Below are 15,889 nucleotides of genomic sequence, written 5' to 3'. Positions count from 1 at the left end.
TCGTCAGAGAACTTATCTCTGGCACTACAAACGGGAGTGGAGATACCTTACCCGATTGATGTAATATCATATGGTTTCACTATCCTTTTGTTTGACATTGTGTAATTGCTCAACGGGACTCCATCGGGTTCCTTGATGAGAGTATCCAACCTTTAAGGCCTCTTTCAAGGCTTTGAAGGTGGCCTTATCTTCTATCTTGAAGGACCTAAACTATTGGCCAGCTTTTCCATCTAGGGTGAGACCAAAGGCACTCACCTTGACTTGGACATCCACATGGTCGAATGCTTTGTAGATCTGATTAAACATCTCTAGGTGCGGTATGGGGTCTCCAATCCCATCAAACTTAATGATTAGTTTAGAGATTTCAGTGGGTTTGTTTCGCTCTTACTTGGGCCCTTGTGTAGGCGGAGCTGGTGTTGGGGGTGTGATGCCAACAGCTACCCCCCTCCATATTTCCATGGCTATCCTTAACATTTCAGGGGTTAGCCCTACTATTTGAAGAATGGTGAATCATATGTTGGTTTTGTGTAAAGTGATGATTACTACTACCAAGCCTATGATAGTGGAGACATTGTTTGTTGTCTGCCTTCTGTCATGGTCTTGGGTCATGGGAAAATAAATTCCATCCATCACACATCAGCATGGAAATTATACTGAAATGAAATCAAATGAGTTGATGACACATAAGCAGTGAGAATGTTAAAAAATAAAGGCTAAAAAAACCTTGACAAATCAACACATGGAATGTTAAAAAATAGAGAGCTAATAAAAATTTGCCACATCAACAACAAGGAGATTTTCTTTAAAAAATTGTTCCACTCCCCAAGACCATGATGGTTGGGAAAGTCCATGGGTTGTTGGACTTTCCCTAGGAAAATAGGTCACTGGGTAGCGCCAACTCCCCATTTTCCTCTAGGGAAAGGTTTCCCTACACCTTCATGGGTTGGCAAGGGATCTCCCTTGTTGATTTCTTGGATTGAGAGTGAGAAGACTGCATGGATGTCTCAAAAGAATTTTGAGAAAAGGTTTGGTCACCCTCCCATCTTCATTGCACCCACTCTCTTAAAAAATGGCAGCGTTCCTCGGAATGCAAGCCTTGCATCTATCTTGAAAGAAGCACTTCATGTCATCACCTATATAGGTTATGAGAATAAAATTGAATGGAGAAAGGAGGTTTACTTTTCATGCATACCTAGCCATCAGCCATGGTTATGAGTATAAAATGAATGGGGACAAAAGGTTTTATTTTTAGCATACCTATTAAATAATATATGTTTTATTCTATATTGCAATTGTTACTTTGATGAGGCACCTTAATTTCTTACAGAAAGGATGGATCTATGGGTCAGTCTAATAGAGGATATTTTGAGTGGATTTAAGATGCATCACATCGTGTATGAAGCATATGCAAATGTTGGTTCTTCTCTTACAGGGTTTCTCCAAGAACATGCATAAATACTCTAGAGTCAAGAGTGAAAGAAAGAGCAATTTTTTAACTTATCCTAGAAATGTTGGTCTTATTTGTGTCAAGAGTGAAAGAAGAATAGTTTTTAACTTATCCTAGAAATGTTGGTCTTATTTGTGTATGTGTGTGAGAATGTGTAAAAATGTGGTGGAAATGAGCGAGATTGATTAGGGGTGTGAGAGAGAGAAAAGAGGGTGCGAGCAATTGATTAAGCGTGTGAGAGAAAGAGAAAAGAGCTTGAGAGGAGAGCTTGAGAGTAAGAGAAAAGAGCTTGAGAATGAAAGGTAGAGAGAGAGTGTGTGTGTGTGTGTGTGTGCGTGTGTGCGCGTGCCTGAGAGAAAAAGAGAAATTATATGCATGCTCTTTATTGCATCTATATTTAAAGTGAGAACATAAATTTTTAATTCAAGCTATTGATGAGGGAGAGAGGACAACACCTCAAGCTATTGAAGAGGGAGAGAGGACGATGCCACGTTAACATCATCATTGGTCCACACCATAATAAAGCCACCACACAATGTCCATCGTTCATGAATAAAACCGCCATTGGCATACCAACTCGAGCCAGCCCCGGCCTCTCTGACAATGAGAACACAGCCCCAACAACCACACCAAAAAAATCGCACCAGTAACACTGCCAACATATATGATTGGCATATGGAGTCCATGCCCATAGAAGAGGCTTATTTGAAAGAAACAAATTCTCTAGATTCAGATAGAAAACCAACAATCCAAATGGTCAAATTTTAGATGGTGGTAGTGAGTACTGCAATTTATTAGTTTACTTTATTTTGATCTTATAGTTTGATTTAGATTATAGTCTTTGTAAAAACATAATTTTTAGATTATAACAATTAGATTTTGAACCACGAAAATGACAACAGTTGTCGTTTTAAAAATTTGATGGAAATTTGGATTCCAGAATCCAAATTGTTAGAATGTATATGGAGTCCATGCCCATAGAAGAGGTTTATTGAAAGAAATGAATTCTCTAGATTTAGATAGAAAACCAACGATCCAAACGATCAAATTTTAGATGGTAGTGAGTACTACAATTTATTAGTTTACTTTATTTTGATCTAATAGTTCAATTTAGAGTTATAGTCTTTGCAAAAACATAGTTTGCAGTTTATAACTGTTAGATTTTGAACCATGAAAATGACAACAGTTGTCGTTTTAAAAATTTGATGGAAATTTGGATTCTAAAATCCACTTTGTTGAGACAAATTGGATTCTCGAATCCAAAAGATTGACGTTTCTATCATGACACTGAAATTTCTGTTCAAAAAAGAGAAATTTTGGTCCATAATGAACACAAATTTCACTTTTATTGGATGAAAAATTTAGTCCGTTGTGATGGAAAAAAATCCATCAATGAGAATTTGGATTTTAGAATTCAGTTGGATGAAAATTTCAATCCGTCGAAAAAAAATTCAATTTGTTGACAAGAATTTGAGAATTTGGATTCTAGAATCCAAATTCTCATGGATAGAAATTTTTTTCATGGACGGGAAAAATTTTCGTCGACAAAATTTGGATTCTAGAATCCAAGTGGATTGTAGAATCCAAATTCTCATCGATAAATTTTTTTCCGTCGATGGAAATTTTTTTTGATCCGTCGATGGGAATTTCAGAAATTCGGATTCTAGAATCTAAATTTTCAACAATGGAAATTTTTTCCATCGACAAGAAAAAAAATTTGATCAACGGATTTTTTTTCGTTGACGGAAGTTTTGCCGAAAAAATTTCTGCCGAATGAGAATTTGGATTCCCTCGATTGAATTTCCAATGAAATTTTTTTTCGTTGATGGAATTTTTGTATGTCAATGGAATTTTTGACAAAAATTTCAATCCATCGAACGGAAATTTGGATTCCACAATCCAAGTGGATTCTGGAATCTAAATTCTCATTGATATAAAATTTTTCATCGACAGGAAAAACTCCGTCAATGAAAATGTTTTCCATCAATGGACTAAATTTTTTGTCTAATAAAAGTAAAATTATTATGGACCAAAATTTCTCTTTTTTCGGATGAAAATTTCACGATAGAAACGATTGTCACAGAATTTTGGATTCTAGAATCAAAATTTTCATCAATTTTTTAAAACGACAACTATTGTCATTTTCATGGCTCAAAATTTAACTATTATAAACTAAAAACTGTGTTTTTACAAAGACTATAACTCAAAATCGAGCTATTAGATCAAAATAAAGTAAAGTGATAAATTGTGGTACTTACTACCATTTAAAATTTGACTGTTTGGATCGTTGGATTTCTATCTAAATCTAGATACATCTTTGCTTTCAATAAACCTCTTATATGGCTATGGACTCCATATACCAACCTATCTTAATATCAGAATATGCTTAAATTCAACCATTGGATCAACTTTGTATACAAAGAAATTTTATTTTCTTAGATAATACACTAGTCCCATGTAAGAGAGTTTCATTAAATTATATTCGGTCTAAAAGTAACGTCAATTTTACCACCTATCAGTTTGTAGATAACATGCTACATACAACATACAGTCTAGAAACGTGTATTAGTACAAAACTTATCCGTGCTCAAGAGAAAGTATAATCTAGAGATGCTTAAACAAAGTATCTGTGCTCAAGAGAAAGTATGATCTAGAGATGCTTAAACAAAGCAAAAAAGGAAAGAAAAGTGTAATTCATCGACGTGTAGACATGCTTAATTTGTATGACATAGAAATTCTTGTGTATGGATTTGAGTTAAAAAATTATGGACACTTGTGCTAGAAAACAATTGATATTTTTAAGCAAAAGGTCCAATGACTCTTCTAGTTGATTGGAAGAGTTTTCTCCTTTGTAATTCTTTTTTCAAATTGGACGTTTTTGGGTTTAGAGTAAAATGTAAGTAATGTTTTATGTATTTTTTTCCACAAAAGTAGTGGGTTTTTTTTAATGTTTGACATAAAAGTATGTCTTTTGTCTATAAATTTTAAAAAAGGTACATTTTTGGGGTTTTTTTCCAAAAATGGGGTTGAGTGAACGTTTGCCCGATTTTGTGAACATTTTTCATGACTTGTTGTTTGTAGGTACATCTCTAGATGGGGGGACCATGGTGGGCATAAGCTTGGCCCCTGGTATGACCCATTGCTTGGACCTTCCTATAATTAGCAAGAACCTTACATGGCCTCATCTTCACACCACCATTCAATCCACCAAAATCCTTTGCCAATGCCAAACCCATCGAGCCACAAAGGCTGCCCTATGTAACTGTAGCTATAGGCACAACTATTCTTGGACCCCCATAAAAAGGGATGGCAAGTAAATGTAAAAGAGAGTCAAGGAAAGCAATTGAGTTGAACAAGTTTTTGTGTTCGAGAAGTGCAAACACACAGGCATACCTTCCACGCATTTCTTATGCACACATCACCTGCATATTCACTCTACGCGAGCATCACAATTTTTTTACTTCTCACATCTCTCATGCACACATTTTTTTCACCCATTTCTCATGCACACATCACCTGCATATTCACTCTACGAGCATCATAATTTTTTTACTTCTCACATCTCACAGCACACATAACATATGCATCTACATATAGCCTCCTCATTTGCCTTTCACGGCATTAAATCTTTTTCACTTCTCACATCTCAAATCTCATGGCACACATAACATATGCACCTACATATAGCCTCCTCATTGCAAACCCTCCATCTCTGGATGGGGCAACTATGGTGGTGCAACCTTGTCCCATGGTACAACCTATCGCCTAAAGACCCTTCAACCTTGTAGGTACCTCCAAAGAGCTTCGATACATGTAACCTCTACTTTGACTTGAATTCATCACTACCCTTGCCATTGTCGAGACATACTCTCATGTTATGCCATGAAGCTCTAGACCGTCATCTCCCTATGTCCATCATTCCCACAGTGGTCCTGATGCTTATTCTACTAATTATAGGGTGCGTACCACTACCTAATGTTAAAGGGTCCATGTCACTTCCACAACAATAGAATTCTCACCATAAAGAACCTCTACATCACCCATCATCTCATATGATCACCAAGCTTCCTACCATTAGGGCTACCCAAAGCTTCCCACCACTTTGCCCTGCATCCAACCCTACACTATCTCAAAGAAACTTTTCATGAACAAGAGAAACAAAAAGGAGAGAAAATTAGCTATAAAGCTTTCACTTTTCAAAAGTTTGATGGTAAGGTGGATACAAAAACGATGTTATCATGCAAGAAAATTAGTCATCATAAAGCTTTCACTTTTCAAAAGTTTAATGGTAAGATGGGTGCAAAAATGGTGTTATCATGGATTAGTCAACTTGATGATTATTTTTTTGGGGAAGCATTTTCTAAGAGGAAGAAAGTCAAGTGTGTTGCAAATCATTTAGTGGAAACGACATCTTAATGGTGGAAAATGCAATCAAGAAAGGGTATGAAAGACCTAGAACTTGGAAAGAATTTCAAAATCTCATGAAAAAGAATTTCTTGCCACCTCAATATAAAGCAAGAGCATGTTAACAATGGGGTAGGCTTCGTAAACTTGACAAAAAAGAGACTGTACAACTTTATGTGGACAACTTTTGGCAAGTTCTTATTTAACTCCAAGCCATTGAACGAGTGAGAAGAAAGGAGTGAACATGCAAATTCATTGCTAGATTAAAGCCTACTCTTCAAGCGGAGATCAACATATACCTACCTTATTCTCTCTCCATGGAGATGTCTTTGGTTTACAATTGTGAGCGAAAGAATGGAGTACCAAAGGATTTAGGAAGAAATTATGACATTAACTTCTAGCTAATAAATTTATTTTCTATGTTGATCATTAAGCCTTGCTATACCTTGTCAATAAACCTTACTCTATATGGAGAATCACTAGGTTTTGTTGATTCTTCTCAAATTTGATTTCACAGCGAGGTGGTACAGCTTGGCAAGAAATATGTCATGGCTGATCATCTATCTCATGTACCTAATGGTGAAGCAACAACTAGAATAGATGCTGATCTAAGTGATGCTACACTGTTTAAAGTTGAGGCTATACCAGAGTGGAGTGAGAAAATCATTAACTTTATAGCTAATGGTTTTCAAGAGTTAAAGAAGTTAAGGAAAGATCTAGCAAGGAAGTTTCTTAAAGAAGCAGAACCTTTATAGAAGAGGTAAGGATGACATTTTTGAGATTCTTCCTCAGCAGGGAGGATGAATACTTATATATCATCGAACAAGCATACCAAGGGGCAACTGGTGGAAAATTTGCAAGAGATGTTATAGCAAGAAAAATACTCTAGTGGGAGTATCGGTGGCCCATGCTCTTCAAGGATTGTGCACTATTTGTCAAAGGATGCGACGAGTGCCAAATGATGTGCTAAACCACAAAAGAAGGATATGATAACCTTGCACCCTATTAAAGTTCTAGAAACCTTTATGAAATAGGGCATTGATTTTGTGGGACCCATAAATCCGGCTACATGTAGCACCCAAGCAAGGCATATTTTAATAGCTATGACCTATGTCATGAAATGGGCTAAAGCAAGAGCTTCCAAGAAAAGTGGATGTTGTGGCTATAACTGAATGCCTTTATGAGAATATCATTACTTGGTTTGGCTGTCCATTGAGTTGGTGAGTAACCAAGGGAAACCCTTTATAAATTATGTAATCTAACATCTCACCATAACGTTCATGATCTCACAACGCAAGTGCACACCATACTACCCGTAAGAAAATGGTCAAGCTGAGAGCACCAATAAAGTCCTCATTTCCATATAAAAAAACTATTGAAGCTCGATGCAATAATTGGGAATTCAAGCTCACAGTAGCTTTATGGGCTTACTAAACTTCTTACAAAATTGCACAATTGGTTGCACACCATTTAAGATTGTATATGGGGTTGAGGTGGTAATGTCCTAGGAATTCATGCTACCCAACTTAAGATGGTATATGGGGTTGAGGTGGTAATGCCCTGTGAATTCAAGATAGCTAGCTTAAGGGTGGAAGTGGGGCTAAAAGACCTGAAGGTAATATGTTGGCCGACCAACTATTCATTCTTGAACGATTAGAGGAAGAACGACAAATTGCAGTGTAGAACACAGAAAAGGATTGACAAAAAAAGTGGTTTGATAATAATCGCAAGGATAAAGAAATCAATGAGGGAGACCTTGTACTTATGTACAGGGTCAAAAAAAAAACTAAAGTATACCGGTGTGAAGGACCATTTTGAGTCTACAAAATAACACCTCAAGGTACTATGCATGATGAAACCATTGGCTTTCTTAATGGTAGTAAATTCAAAAAGTATTGTGGTTCTCTTACCAAAGCGTGTAGCCTCCCACTTCCACGACATGAGTATTTTAGAGAATCGTATTCAATAAAAATAGCCCAAGGAGCTAATAATAGTTGTGCGTACAATTTGGGCTTGCTTTCCCACTTTTGGGCTTTGCTTTACACATTAATAACCATATCAAGGTTCCTAAGGTTTGTACATATCAAAACCTTTTCCCAAATATAAATACTAATGGGCCTTTATACATAAAATAACCTTATGCACACTCGCACATAAAATAACCTAGCCACATGAAAGGCTATAGATGAAATAAAATAACCTAGCCATATAAAAGGCTATAAATGATTAATGAAATTCTAATACATTATCAGCAAATGATCTCCATATTCACACCACCACTCAATCCACCATCCATACGACACCTTAATCTCAATACCCTTGTATAGTGTGATACCTCAATCGATATCCTTGCACATGTCATGCCATACGACACCTCAATCTATACCCTCGTATAATACGACACCTAAATCGGTACCCTTGCATAACTCGATACCTATACTCATAGACACAATCCACATTAGTTAAACAATTAATTGAACACATCAATTAATCCCAACATCATCATGAGAATATAGGCAACCATAAAATCAAATCTCACCTACCAACAACAGGCACGGTACTCTCACTGGTGTCCCAATATAAAATAAGAAATATAATTTCCAGTAAACAAGAGTAATTCTCATAACATTCCCTCTTGCTAGGGTTGCAACTGTCCTCAATTGCGTAAATCCATGGAGGAAGGCTTCACGCTTGGTGTGAAAAACTAGATCAACACATATTGCAAATATGCAATGAACCAATCAAATGAACATATGTGAAACGCTTCTAAGTGTCCCATTCCACAAAGGTGCATTCCACATACACACATAAGATGGTAAAAGATAGAAGACATAAATGTGTCTGGTGTAAGTACATGAAATAAATCTGATGTCCCATACCACCAGATTAATTCCACATATCACTCCTTCACAATAGAAGTTTAAGACGGAGTGGCCAATTCCCTCTGAAACTTAAATTCTAACACAAATTTTCTTTGTCTTAAAAATTTACTTAAGCTACAGAAACTAAACTAATCTTAATGTTTAATCTATGGTTTACTAATTTGCTTCTTCGGTTGTAAAAAATATTGTAGAAATACTTAAAGAAATATAAAACAAATGTGAAAAGTTTATAAAAATAAGTGAATATATACATACCTCCATCGTTTAATAGAATATTGATGGTGATACCCTCTTGCTTGAGATGTTTGTCATCAGCTGTGGATGTAGGTAAAATCTTGTTCTTGTTTTTTATCGATCGAACAGTCTTTAGCATAATGTTCTTTTTGACGACATCTGTAACATATAAAGACAAACTTCTTACACCTTTTGTTATTAATGGAGCTATAGGTGTCTTTTTTCTTGATTTCATTAACTTTTGTTATTTCTTTTTATTGTTCTTGCTTAGTCATCGTATAAATTTCTTCTGAAATTTCTCTCAAATTTTTCATTTTTTATATAAGAACGCACGAAAAGAGTCAATCTGTTCTTGAATTGTGGGACATTGCAGTAAATCTGCCATAGCTAAAACTAAAGAAATAACAAATATTTTTTGTGAGAAAAATTGATAGAGAATTATACATATCTTATTCCTGTAATGTCATTGAAATCATCTAGCAAAAGCAATTTTAACACTCCAAAGACATGTGTCTTTATGCTTTTCTATGCATAGAAAATATAAACTTCTTAATTCAAAATGAATTATTAAAGAAGGAGTGTAAATAATAATTAAAGTTAGACATAAAAGCTTGTTATTGCACTAATACTAGAAACAACAATTGAAGTAATACTTCACATCATAAGAATAAAAGATAAATTGATTATGGATATAAAGATAGGAAATACTAACCTTGAGTTGAAAAGTTGTTTTGAGAGGGTGTGAGATTGTAAATAAACAATAGATAGAAATGACTTTTTCAATACATCCAAAGTTTAAGCACAAATGTAAACATGAATATAATGAAAGACTAGCATTAATTTTAACAATCTTGGGTGATAAAGAATGAAAACATATCTTCTAGAGTCTGTAATTCAAACTAGGTCAAACAAAATAAACTTGTATACATTTTTTACCTAGGGCCAAGGGTGCCAAAAGCCCTGTTCATACAATCTGAGGAGGTGACGAGGAAAAGTATTCATAAGACGGGTAATGGCTATTATAGAAAATGTTGCTAAGAAATTGGGGATGTGGATGTGTATTTCAAATACCATATTAGAGAAGAATAAAATGTGTAATTTGGATAAGGCATCTAGGAAAGTGTTATGAGTCACGGTTGTAATGTCAAAATCCACAACTTTTGTAGCCGAATCCCAAGCGATTCCATGCGTCCATAAGATAAGAGGTCCCCATCCAGCAAGGAAAGTCCAAGGAGGAGGTTCATGGTCGATGAGCTTCTCCACCAAGAGATAAATGTGAGATCCTGATGTGTCTCTAAGGGCTAAAAGAAGTGTTCAGATCGACGACGTATTAGCCATTGTTGATATAAAGTCCAAGCCAAGGTAGTATAAGCTTCATCTCGAATTCCTGGCAGATTAACTTGTGAACAAAAGTATCTTGTCAAAAAATTGAGGTAATGTTCGTATAAATGTTTCAATCACATAAACTAGAAAAGTTTAAAAAGATTGAATATGAAACTTAACTAAATATGAAACATAAATTTAAGTTAAACTCTTTGTTTATGCTATGCTTTAAGCTCTAACTAATTTGGCTTGATTTGGTCAAAATTTACGGGTAGTTGAAAAATACCCAAAGATGATAGAGTAAAGAAAGGATAAAACTTGAAATTGGCCTTGCCAATTTTTAAAACTTAGAACAAAACTTGGTTTTAAGCTTTTAATCTAAAACCTTCGAATCAAAAGTTCTCCATGGGCAATCACGCTTTAAGCTTTAAAGTAAGACTATATTTTCTTTTCTTTTTCTTCTTCCAAACCTTTTAGCAAGGTGCGAAGGTGAGGGTAGGTATTTGAAGCTTGTAAAATATTTTTAAAGTTTACGATGAGGATTGTAAAGCTTATATTGTAAGCTTTATGATATAAAGCTTCGATATATCCAAGGTTTAGTCTTAACTACTTTAGAGAATGAACTATATAGCTATATTATAGGTTTAATATTTATGATTTTATGAAAGTAATAGAGAAAGAAGACTTAAACTGAAGCTTTGGCTTAAAGAAAACTAAAGCTTGACTAAAATTTAAATTTTTATAAACTTTTAAATAAAAGTCTCCTTATAGGGGCCATAAGAGAGAGCATGAGGTTATATACGTATATAAGGCTTATATAACTAACTAAGCTATGAAGTATCTTTAAATGACTTCAACCTTGTATTTGGAAAACTTTAAACTAAGACTATAAATATAATTTCAACTTGTAAACATAACCCGATTAAGGTTATTTATTTATGAATTCTTCTAAACCTAACTAAGGCCATATTAAACTATGACAATCAAAACCTACACTAATATGGTCTAAAATTCTATGCTTAAATATATGCATGTATCTGTAAGAAACTATGGTCTCAATATAATTTTAGTATAAGTCTATGCACACTTCTACTAATTTTTGTATAAGGACAAAGTTTTAATGTCCCAACACAAAAGAAATTTGGAAGGGTTCAAAAGGGAAAGTTGGAAGGGTTCAAAAGGGAAAGTTGCAAAAGGATTCTATAAATTTCAATGTTTAAGTCCATGAGCTGGAAATCTCAAATATTTGTAAATCCTCTTATTTTAAGGCTCTTATAAGTCTCATAAGAGAAAAAGGATTTTAGCCTTAAAAATAATTTTTAATCAAAGCTTTAGGTTTATTTTAAGGCTCTTATAAGTCTCATAAGAAAAAAAGGACTCTAGGCTTAAAAATAATTTTTAATCAAAGCTTAGTAAAGCTTCACTAAATATTATTAAAGCTGGTACTTCAATAGAGTCTGCATGTAATAGCCCACAGCCAACGGGGGTTTGGTCTTTTCTTTTTTCTTTTTTCTTTTTTTTTAACTCCTTAAATTAAATCTTTTGTTTTAAAAGCTTTAACCCAAGCTTATAACAAGGCTTTGTAAAAACAATCCTCTCCACTGTAGAAATTCGCCTGAAAGTGTGTGCATAAGAGAGAGGAAAAAATCATGAGGCCCATTTTTTTACATAATATATTTAAAAGTTAAAATCAAGATTTAACTAAAGCTTAACATAAGGCTTTGACATAAACCTCTCCACAGGCACAAAAGAAAACCAAAAAAAAAAAAATCGCTGCCTGAAAATGTCTGCCATCCCGCGCGCGCCAGGAGAGAGAAGGAAAAAAAAAACAAAAACAAACAAACAAATGCGCCCAAATCAAATAAATTTGATTTTCCCTTTTGATTAAAGATTTTTTTTCCATGATTTTCCCTTTTTGATTAAGGCTTTTTCCTACAATATGCGCTTTTTCCTCCATGGATTTATTTATGGGCAATTTCCCACCATTGATTATAGAATTTAAGCTCACCAATTGCTTAGCAATTCTAAGAATAGGTTTTCATCTTCTCATCTTGCTAATTCCATCCATACGGATGGATTAGAGAGAGCATTAAGATTCTTGAAGATGGTTTTGGGAAGAAAAAGAGTGGTTTTGGTTTCACATAGGTGGTTTTGATTAAAAGGTGACATTCAACCCTACCCCTTTTTTTGATTAAAAGGTAAGGTGATAAAAGGTGACATTCAACCCTACCCCTTCATCCCAATCCCAATTTCCATCCAAGGGCTCATAAAATTTTCCCCATTCTTTTGTCAGTGGGCTCTTCACTTTGACTACTCTACCCTTTGGTTTTAGTGTGGGGTTTTTTTTAGCGAGCATTTTGGAGTGAGCACTTTTTGGGAATCGGGCGAGCGGATTTCAAAAAGATGCCCCCTCTCCCAAGACAGAGAGGGCCGAAGTAAGTCGGAGAGGGCAACATGATATAATTATTTGACACATCCTACAATTTGAGGTTATTGGTTTGAACTGAGAATAGAACCAAGTTTTTTCACGTACATCTTCCAAGTATAGAAATTTGAAGCCCCCCTCCATGAAGAGAGAGGGGTGACGCAAGTTGGAGAAAGCAACATGATATAATTACTTCGGTGGGAGTGAACACATAAACACATGTCAACATCACATCCTCTACATTGGGGTTGTTGGTTCAAACTAAAAATAAAACCAAGTTCATTCATGTATACCTTCCAAATAAAACCAAGTTCATTCACGTACACCTTCCAAATACAGAAACACAGAAATGCGAAAACCAACATCTTTACTACTATGGGCCTCGCTTGTTCTCCGGGGTGTAGGCACAAAGTAAGCAAACGGTGTTCGTACCCTTCCATAGTTCCTCTAGCAAGACACGCTCAGATGATTCATCAATAAAACCATGGACTCACCAAATTACAATTAAGCCCACCACTTTGTCCTTAACTCAAGAAATAGCATCATTATTTCCAGGAAGTGGAAAGGATGTGAGACCTTTCCATGCTTGTGCACCATCTATGGTCTTCTTCTTGATCTCCACATTGGTGGCCTCCCTCTGGATACGTGCAACAACTTCAATGCTAACATTTGATGAGGCCATTACAAACAAAAAAAAGGAGAGTTTAGGTTGTTTTACTCTCCTAACAAGGCTTGGTGGAAATGGTGTATAACAAATTGCTTTGGAGCTTGCCTCTATATTTATAGTAGTGGGAGAGGTTCAACACTCAAAATAAAAAACTATATTTGTCCTTTTTAATGTTATTAATAAAGGTATCTTTCCTCGAATTTTGGCACCACAATAAAAAATGCATATTTTGAACTTGTTTGGGAAAGAGCGAGTATGTACTTGAAGGAAATAGACATTGTACAATAGAACCCTCTACAATGAGGTGACATCCACAAAGGTTATCACAAAATATCAAAGGTCAACTGATTATCCTTACATTCAAATGACTAAATTAGGGTATGTTCTCCTACAAGACAAGGCATTGTAAAGCTCAAGGTTAGATAGGATAGGTTGGTGGATGAACATATTCTCGCTCTAGCTTAAGCCTCTAGCACACGTAAATAAATGAAGTACAAGTGCTTGCATGCAAGGTAAGGCTTCTCCTTAGCATTTTTATATGCAAAATCTAGACATGTACAAGACGGTTCATCTTTCACATGCACATCATATTTTCCCACGTGTGCATCATCCCCGTGCAATTTGATCTTGAAAATGTCATACTTGTGCTCTACTCTCTGTAATTCTTCTACCATCATAGCTTTCTTTTTCCAAGCGACCTATATTTTCTTGGTTTCTTCCTCTGATATTGACATGTGATACTTGACTCTTATGCCATTTCGTATGCCTGACCCACCAATCTCTATGTTAGTAGTGGACCCATATGGCAGATCTTTTGAAGTTGCAGTTGTAAAGAACCTTGAAGCCCCAACTGCTACGCGATGGGGTGGGCACAACACCTTCTACATTCTTGGTCTCCACCTGGTATCCACCTTCCCACAATGAATATACCTCTTCATTTGTGAGGTTCGTTCCTATAGCAACTGGCCATATCTTGGGTGGTGGACTGGGATTTGGGTCTATCTTTTTGTCCACAATATAGCAATTGGCCATATCTTGGGTGGTGGACTGGGGTTTGGGTCTATCTTTTTGTCCACAATATAGCAATGAAGCACATGGTTAGGGTAGAACCACATCCATTGTCTAATGAGACCATTAGAGTGCTTGTTTGCAATAGCCAAGCACAATAGCCAGGCATAGCCTTAGCAGATCCAACCATGTGTTTCCCACACCTCTTACCCCCGCAAGGCATTCCGGTGCATGTGACCTTGCTGCCAGTGCATGTCCTTCGGATTTCCCACATTGCTTTATTCACCTTGCACTCAATGGCATTGGCCTCTGTGACTTTTACAGTTCTTTCTAGAGTTCTGCTTTTATCATGTTCTTTGAAATTGATCTTTTGTGGCCTACCAGAATACTTGCGGTCTCTTACATGTGTGTTGTACTTTGGTCGATGTGTGGCCTCATCATCAATATCCATTACCACCCTTGATGGTCTCTTGTGATGTGCACTTTCTTTGTCCTCACCATATGTATGTATATATGTATATATACATGTATATATATATATATATGTATGTATGTATGTATGTATGTATGTATGTATGTATATATATGTATATATGTATGTATGTATGTATGTATATATGTATGTATGTATGTATGTATGTATCTATATATATGTATATATGTATGTATGTATGTATGTATGTATGTATGTATGTATGTAATGTATATATATATATATGTATGTATGTATGTATATATATATATATATATGTATGTATGTATGTATGTATGTATATATATATGTATCTATATATATATATATACATACATACAGACATACATACATACATACATACATACATACATATATATATATATATATATATATATATATATATATATATATGAGAGGGAGAGAAAGAACCATGTCTTTTAAGAAAGATGAGGTGTGACTAGATCGCCCTCCTCATCCTATCCTTTTGAATGTGCTTCTTGTCCTCCTATTTATCGACATCCTAGCACTGTTAACCATTTCTCCTTTCATGTAGGCAAGCTTGTTAGCAACAGTATATATATATATATATATAAAGCTGTTAACCATTTATCCTTTCATGTAGGCAAGCTTGGTAGTAATAGTGGAAGGGCTAACAAAGGGAGCACGTGACCTTTGACCTTGGTTGCTATCGTATGGTGGGTTGGGGGATCTGTGTTCATTAGGTGGTGTGCTCACTTAGGGGGATTCTAACAAAATTCTTTTTTATGTGTGTTATAGAGTGAATGGATTTTAGGGCAAGTACTACTCTTGTGGATGTACAAAGACAAGCCATGTGTGGTGATGCATGGCTTCATATGTTCCCATTCTATTAGATCATGGGTGTCATAGAGTAAGTGGATTTTAGGGCTAGTACTACTCTTGTGGATACAAAGATAAGCCATGTGGTGATGCATAGCTTTCTATATTCCCATTTTAGGGCTAGTACTACTCTTGTGGATACAAAGATAAGCCATGTGGTGATGCA

This window comes from Cibotium barometz, chromosome 63, assembly GCF_041138505.1.
Source record: "Cibotium barometz isolate CiBa-2024 chromosome 63, ASM4113850v1, whole genome shotgun sequence".
Taxonomy (NCBI): Eukaryota; Viridiplantae; Streptophyta; class Polypodiopsida; order Cyatheales; family Cibotiaceae; genus Cibotium; species Cibotium barometz.
The sequence above is the reverse complement of the archived record's forward strand: the minus strand, read 5'-3'. Positions refer to the sequence as shown.